Raw genomic sequence first — 7,736 nt, 5'->3', positions numbered from 1 at the left:
TCCTGCCATTGACTCTGCCCCTACAGCACAGCCCAGCACGAGACGCACAACACTTGAACCCTTCCTTGGTACTTCTCATCTGAGGTGGAGGGGAGGGGCCTATCTTGGTTTTGGTTTGTGGGGTTGGTTGGTTGGTTGGTTGGTTGGTTGGTTGGTTTTGAGTCAGAGTCTCTCCACACAGCCCTGGCTGTGCTGGAACTTGCTACTTAAGGCAGACTGGTCTCAAACCCACAGAGGTCTCCCTGCCTCTGTCTTTATCTTTGGATGAAGTCTTTCCCAAGGTTGGAAGAGGCTCTGAGGCACACGTCCTGTGGCAGAAAGAGGCTGATTGGAAGGATGCAGGCAACTGAGCCAAGCAAGGAAGGAGAGGAGAGCACGTGTGAAGCACTTCCAGGCCTTCCTCTTCACAGCCTCCAGCACCACAGCTTTCCTGTCAGCAGAACAGGAAAACTGGGTGGGGAGGTCTGAGATGGGAACAAATGCCCTCACCTTGGGTTTACCTCATTTTGACCCAGTGAACACGGCCACAAACGCCTGCACCTTAAGCACATCAGCAGCAAGGACGCTCAGACCGTAACTACGACCACAGGAAGGGTGCCTGCCATAACCTCGGCCACAGAAAGGGTGCCTGCCTGCAATCCGAGGCACCCCTGCCTGCTGCTCTGGCCTCTGCACGGTGGCCATTGGACGGCTGCAGGCCAGGCCTCTAGGACCTGCCCCGAGGCCACGCTGTGGGAGGAGGAGCGCGGAGGTCAGCCGCCTTCCCGCCCGCAGAGCTGCAGCCTTGGGGTGAAGCGCGCTGCTGTGGCTGCCACGAAGCCAGGTAAGTGGCCACACTGTGCAGCCAGGTGAAGTGCTCGCTGCATAGGCGTGAGGCACTGAGTCTGACCCCGCACCCACGCGAGAAGAGCCGGGTGTGGAGGTGCGCCCTACAAGCCCACGATGGAAGGCAGACAGGTGCTCCGGCCGCTGGGCAGCCGGTCCAGCCACCCGGGCGTTTCAGCGTCAGCGGAAGGCCTTGTCCCAAAAAAGGAAGAAAAAGGAAAGAAGAGGAGAAGGAAAAGAAAGAAAAGAGAAGGAAAACAATTGAGGAAGACGATTTCTGGCCTTTTCACACATGAGCACGCTTGTCCACACACACCCACACACATGAGCACGCTTGTCCACACACACCCACACACATGAGCACGCTTGTACACACACACCCACACACATGAGCACGCTTGTACACACACACCCACACACATGAGCACGCTTGTACACACACACCCACACACATGAGCACGCTTGTACACACACACACACACACATGAGCACGCTTGTACACACACACACACACACCCACACCCATGTGCATGCTTGTGCACACACACTCCTTACGCTTGCTAGGGGCTAGAGGGCTGTCTCCACGGTAAGGACACTGGCTGCTCTCTACGCGGCCCACATGGAGGCCACAGCCATCGGGAATGCCTGCCCCGGGGACCAGATATGTTCTTCTCACCGAGCACAGACACAGACGTGCCTGCAGGTGAAACACCCACACCCACAACTATACAGTGTGTGTGTGTGTGTGTGTGTGTGTGTGTGTATGTGTGTGAACACGCATACGCCACACTGAATGGCTGAATGGCTGGAGGTCACAGGACTGGCTCTGCGTGCACCCTGCGGCTGCCCCGGTGCCCGGGGACCGACCCCGTGTCGTCAGGCGTGGCGGCGGCTGCCGTTGCTGGCCGAGGCAGGATACGTGAGAGGACAGGCAGCTGCCCCGCCCCCGCCCCGGCAACGCCGGGCCACGCCTGGACCCCACACAGACCGCCGGGGCAGGAAAGAGCTCAAGGGCGCCCAGGGCCGACGGTGCTAAGTAGCCAGCGCCGGGCCAGGCCCTGACGCCGGAAACCGGTTCCGGCCAGCGGAGAGGCCGCGGAGCCGGGAAGACAGCGCGGGAGGGCTCGAGCTGGACAGCAGCGACGGCCACGTCTACAGCACAGTAAGCCCGGCTGAGACATCGGGGAACGGCGGCGCTCCGCCCGGCCCAGGCGCGGGAAACACGGCCACCCCAGCAGCCTCTGCCCCCGTCACCCCCGCGGAGACCCGGGCCCTGGCCGGAGTCTAGGCCCCGTGCTGCCCCCTGGTGGCCGAGTATAGGCCGACAGCACTCTGGTCCACGTGCTGCCCCCTGGTGGCCCCACTCTGGTCCACTTCCTCCCTGCAGGGCGGGGGCATCCGCTCCACCACGCCCCCTTCACCCACAGGATGCGGAGGGTGCCAAGGGGTTTCACATGCCAAATCCTCTCCAAAAGGTTGAAGGTTCTTTCTATTCTTTCCCCCTGGGATGTTCTTGCGAGCAAGGCTGTTTGGAATCCATTGGCTTGCCACTTCTGAACCCAAAGGACTGGTTAGAAAGCCATGAACCATGAGCGGAATACAGACTTCCCTGCGCCCTAGTCGTCCTCCCCCTCTTCGCTGTCCTGAGGATGGCCACTGCCCTGCTTCAGTGTAGGACCAGGAGACCCGGGGATAGCACTGTTGCCGTGGCAACCAAAAAGCACAGCTTGATCCAAGACGAGATGAATTTCTCGGACTTTCATACTTCTCTAAGGAGGGGTAAGTAATCACTCTCAGCTCGTCTTCATCCTTTTGTAAACACAACTTGGAGATGAAAACACTGAGAACGCCGCTAACCAAGCCTCTGCCGGGCTTCGCCATCCCTGCGTGTTCTTTTGGAGAATCTAATTGCCACAGGGACAGGTCCCTAGGGGAGCAGTTCTGTTTGAAGGCTGAAGTGAGGGTCTCTGGGCAGCAGAGCAGCAGGGGCACAGCGTCTGTGGGGAGAGAATGAAGAGAAGGCAGGAGGGCGCACAGGCAGCCAGGGCTGGGTCTGCCGCTTCCAGAGACTTCATTATGGTTCCACGGGCTGGCGCAGTCTTGGCTGGACAGGGCAATTAGCAGCTCCCCGAGATCCTAATGAGTAGTTTTCTTGAGGTTTAAGCTTCCTGCAGAGTTTCCCAAGGGAACTTGTTCCTGGAAGCCCGTTCCTCAGAAGCGCCCTCCCCTGGGTGCACCCAGTCCAGGGCTGCTGTTTTCGGCCAGCTGGTTGGAAGCTGAGGCTTCTAGGTCCAGGACCAGCTTGTAATTGTCACCAGCAGCACCAACTGGCTTTAATGCCAACATCCCTTTTCTGGGCCAGCTCGGAGGCCCTTCTGAGGGCCTCTCTCTGCACAGACCTGCCTGCTTTGCCCTTGGCTCACCTGCAGATGGATACAAACCTCAAGGCAGCATTTGGAACTGCGCACGTCCCCAAATTCTGCCCTACATCAGCCTCTGAGCCAACCTGACCACCCCTCGTGAAACTCTGACTTGAGAAGAAGGGAAAATCTGCTCTTGGGCAACAGTAGTAAGTGAAATAGACAGGGAAGCTGAGAGGAGCCAAGTCTGACCAATGGAGAAAAAGGTCCCCACTGGGCCACACAGGGCTTCCTCACAGCACACCTGTGACCTGAGACAGCCTGACCGGAAGGAACCCACACTCATCTACACGTAGGAACAGTGAGTCCTGGTGAGTTGTCACCTGACTCAAGCCACACGGCTCCACTTGGTCCTCACATGAGAGCCAGCAGAATTCAAGATGCGCCTTCAGTTATTTGTTTTCTTTTGTCTATGACACAATCTGTCCCTCAGGAGGCCCAATCTTCTCTGGATTCCATTCTTTAGAGTCCTGAGGAGTAGCCAGAAAGATGTGTTTCTTCCATCCGGAGATGACAAAGGGATGGAGAGACCTTCTCCTCTGGGATACATTGTCTTCCACTCCGGGAGGCACAGTCCCGGCCTGCATATTTTAGTGTGGCCTGCAAGGCGTGGCTGGTCCTTGAGTCAGCTCACCCCCAACATAATGCTCAGCCACATGATTTCTTCCGAGGTCCTGATTCCTGCACCCAGAGTTCTCGCTCCTCCAACTCTTCCTGCCCTACCTGTGGGACCAGCTTCATCCCGACCTTCAGGACCCTCTAGTCTAGGATTATTTGGGTTGCAAGATTATTATTATTTGGGTTGGCTCAGATTATTGGAGGTTCTGAGACGGCCTCCTGATAGAAGAGTTTACAGCCTTTGACAAGAGGGGCTCACTCATGAATCCGGGGGCTGTCATTCTAGAGGAACAGTTCTCATTAAGAGGTGACCCCCCCCAGGGCAACAAACACTGACACTCTGTCATGGTTGTGGCAGGATGCCCTAGAGATGCTATAAGCATTCTGCAAAGCACGTGGCACCACTCCTTTCTTCCCTGTAAGGAACGGACCAGCCCAAATGTCCATAGAGCAAAACCCAAAGTTGAGAAGCTCGGCCCTAGAAGGGCTCCTGTCACCCCGGCTCCAGTGACACACAGCCTCTAAAGCTTGGTCCAGCTGAAGGAAGACTTGGTGGGCTCATCTTGAGTCTGTACTGATAAGCAGACCTATCAGGTATGGCCGGAGGTGAGTTATCTAATGCAGGCCCAACTTCTGCTCCATGCAACAGACCCCAGATAACGGAGGTTAAAAGGCAAACACTGCCCCTGCTCCTCTGCTTCCCAACCCTGTCAGGTAGTTATCTCCTGCCCTTCAGTGCCTTTGGGGGACCATTAAGTCTGGCATGTTCATGTTCACTTTCACCCCGTTTTGACTTGTTGGTTTATTTGTCTCTGTTTCCCAAAAGACTTTGACCTATGTGGATCAAAAGTGGGTCTTAGCCGGGTGTGGTGGTGCACAGCTGTAATCCAAGCACTCAGGAGGCAGAGGCAGGCAGATCTCTGTGAGTTTGAGGCCAGCCTGGTCTACAGAAAGAGTCCAGGACAGCCGGTCTACACAGAGAAACCAACCTTATCTCAACAAAAGCAAAAAACAAAAAGTGTGTCTTCCTTACCCATCAGTGATGCTACCAACCAGTGTTCTAGTGACATCACCACATGGAATCCCAAACCCTGGTCCTCTCCAGCAGCAGGCTTTCCCCTGATGAGCGGGTGCGTAAAATGGTTCACACCACCCCATGCCAGTGACTCAGTGGTTTCCAGCTGGCACAGGAGCTGGGTTGGAGGGTCTGGGTGGTCTCTGCCACAGCTGGAGCCTCAGTGGGATGGCTCCAGGGCTGGATGGCTCCAGCCTCAAGGCTTCTCCACGCCATCTCTCCAGAGGGCATCCCTTAGTGTCAGACCAGAGCTCAGCAAAGATCTAAGGAGATGTGGGCAGGAGCAAGAGCCAGTGAAGAAGTGGCAATTCCTAGTTATCATGCCAGGGCCACCCTGGGGGCCAGGAGGCTCACCAAGGGCCATATTGAGGGGGACAAAGGCTAGAACACTTGCCACATGAGGTGCCGCCTGTGAAACCAGGAAAGAAGAAACTGATGGTCAATCTGTGAGGAGCCTCATCCAGCCTGGCAGAGCAACCGCACATCTGTAGCAGACAAATGTGTAAATAAGAAAAAGTGTTAGCCCTACTGCATTTAGCCAACTGACAGAAGAGTTACATGAAAAATAATTTCATTTAAATAGCGTTCACAACGACCAAATACTAGGAATGAAGTCTCTGTTAAGAGAAAGCTTACTCTCGTTTTCACAGGAATGGCTGCCCCTCCACAGACGGCTGTGATGCACACAAGTAATCGGCTGCAGCTCTCTCCCTTAGATGTTGCATTCTCTCTCTGAGAACTATTCTCAGCATCACACCCAGCCTTCTCTTACCAATTGATCAAAGTTGACGAGAAGCCTGCGATGCAGCTGCTCGGCGGCACTGTTGTGCACGGCCTGGCAAGTTTGAACGTCTCAGCTGCTCGGCGGCACTGCTTTAGGAGTGGACTGTGCTGGCGGAAGCAGCTCGCTGGTTGGCAGGGCATCAGGGCGCAGCTCTTTCTGGTCCTGTCTACATTCTCTGCTCCTTTGCTATGCCTTCCCTGTCCAAAACTTCCGAAACTGTGAGCAAAACAAACCTTCCCTCTTTAAGTTGTCTGTTACAGCCACGAGGAAAGAGCCCCATGTACTATTTTTGTCTAAATTCCACTATTACACCATCCGTGCAAAACTCAGGGTTTTAGTGTTTTTAAATATGTGCATATGTTCTGCCCAGTTCACGAACCCCAAAAGACCAGGAATAACCAGACTCCGCTGTAAATACATGAGGTTCTTTTTATTGTAAATTACAAGCTGCAGCTTGGTTCCACTCACCCCCACCGCCAAAGCGGTGGGAGCTGAGGGCGGAGTGCCCAGGTTAGTTGGGTGGTTTAAAGATTCTGGTCCCTCCCAGCATGCCCAAGGCAGGGGCGATTCCTGCCTGACAAGCATCTATTGGTCAAAATGCTACATTTTGAATTGATTGGCTATTGGAAGGTCCCCATGCCCTTCCCTAGGGGGAATGGGCCAATTTCCTAGCAACTGTATCTCTAGTGGGTGGGGAAAGAATGCAGTAAGGCGGTCCTTCCCCTCCAGGCATTCCTGGACTTCTCCACCCACCTAGTTCAGGCCTTAAATAATAGCTGCTAATTTTTAATCTTTTGGTCTCTCACATACATATACTTCTTTCTTTCTTTTCTTCCTTCTTTTTTCCTTCTTTCCTTCCTGCCTTCTTCCTTTCTTTCTTAAGGAAAATAAAGTTGAAGTCCCAAGAAAGCTGAAATCTCAGGCCCTTTTCCAAAATCTGACTTATAATAGAAAGGGAAACTGACTGTGTCAGGGAATTCTGTCGTTGTGGAGTGTTTGAAAAGGAAATATCTGAAGGCAAGAGTATCCCGTGTGGCCTCTCTAAGGAAGAGACTGCTTGACACGGTTCCTCAGGAACACTCCAGTTTCGCGGTGAGAAGAGACAAACATGCACAGCTGCAGCCATCTCTAAGCTCCATCACTCACCCAGGCCTCGCGCCACAGAGTGCTCGGCATCCAACTGTCAGGGGACTGTAGGACCTGGAGCTGTGACTGTGCCTGTGCCCATTCACCTGCGTGTGTTACAGTGCTTACATGTGCATGTATGTATATGGTACCACCTACATGTGTGCACATGTATGTGCAGGCAGAGGTTGATACCAGACATCTTCTGCTATTGTTCTTCATCTTATCCTTTTGGGGAAAGAGTCTCACACTGAACCCAGAGCTCACAGATTGGTGCCACAAGATGACCACTGAGCTCCCAAGAGGCTTCCGTTTCCAGTCCCTCAGCACCAGAGCAGGCTGGCCTCACACTCAGATCAGCCTGTCTCTACCTCCCGAGTGCTGGGATTAAAGGCGTGTGTCACCGCCAACCAACTTTGCACTCAGCTTTTGTATCAATGATGGGATCCAAACTCAGATCCTCATGCTCAGATAGAAGGGATTTTACTCACCGTCTTCCCACCCCTGGTAAATACAGCTTAACTGTGCAACAAAAGTCCTCAAAAAAAAAAAAAAAAAAAAAAAAGACAGAAAGAAGACAGACACACCCTCAAAACATGCAGTGGCTTTCTGTATCTGACACCGGGAATCCCAGACCCCGGAGCTTCATTCCTGCCTTCAAACGAGAAAGAGCACAGCATAGGCTGGAAAAGACTAGGAGGATCTGAGAGCACCACGGAGGGCCAACGAACAGACTGGACTGGGAATGTGCAGGGCTGCAGCTATCGTAGGTGCTACCTGCTGCCTCCGGTCACTGCACACTTCTGAGTGTGTCTGTTCCGCAGCAAGGGTGGCACTGAGGCATGAGCAGGCCAGTGCAGTGGAGCCTCTTCACCACTGTGCCAGGGAG

The 7,736-nt window shown here is 54.2% G+C and overlaps 1 long non-coding RNA gene across 2 annotated transcripts; it reads left to right on the top strand.

Moving 5' to 3' along the window:
* The first annotated feature begins 1,623 nt into the window (after positions 1–1,623).
* Positions 1,624–7,423, top strand: LOC132656736 (uncharacterized). 2 transcript variants are annotated; one of them, XR_009594433.1, is made up of 3 exons: positions 1,624–2,604; positions 4,287–4,469; positions 5,589–7,423. It is a non-coding gene; the product is annotated as an uncharacterized LOC132656736 (long non-coding RNA). The 2 variants fall into 2 exon arrangements; XR_009594439.1 differs by having other exon boundaries at positions 4,222–4,469.
* Positions 7,424–7,736: the final 313 nt, after the last annotated feature.

This window comes from Meriones unguiculatus, chromosome 1 (genome assembly GCF_030254825.1).
Source record: "Meriones unguiculatus strain TT.TT164.6M chromosome 1, Bangor_MerUng_6.1, whole genome shotgun sequence".
NCBI classification, from domain to species: domain Eukaryota; kingdom Metazoa; phylum Chordata; class Mammalia; order Rodentia; family Muridae; genus Meriones; species Meriones unguiculatus.
This window is presented reverse-complemented; position numbering and strand designations above follow the sequence as displayed.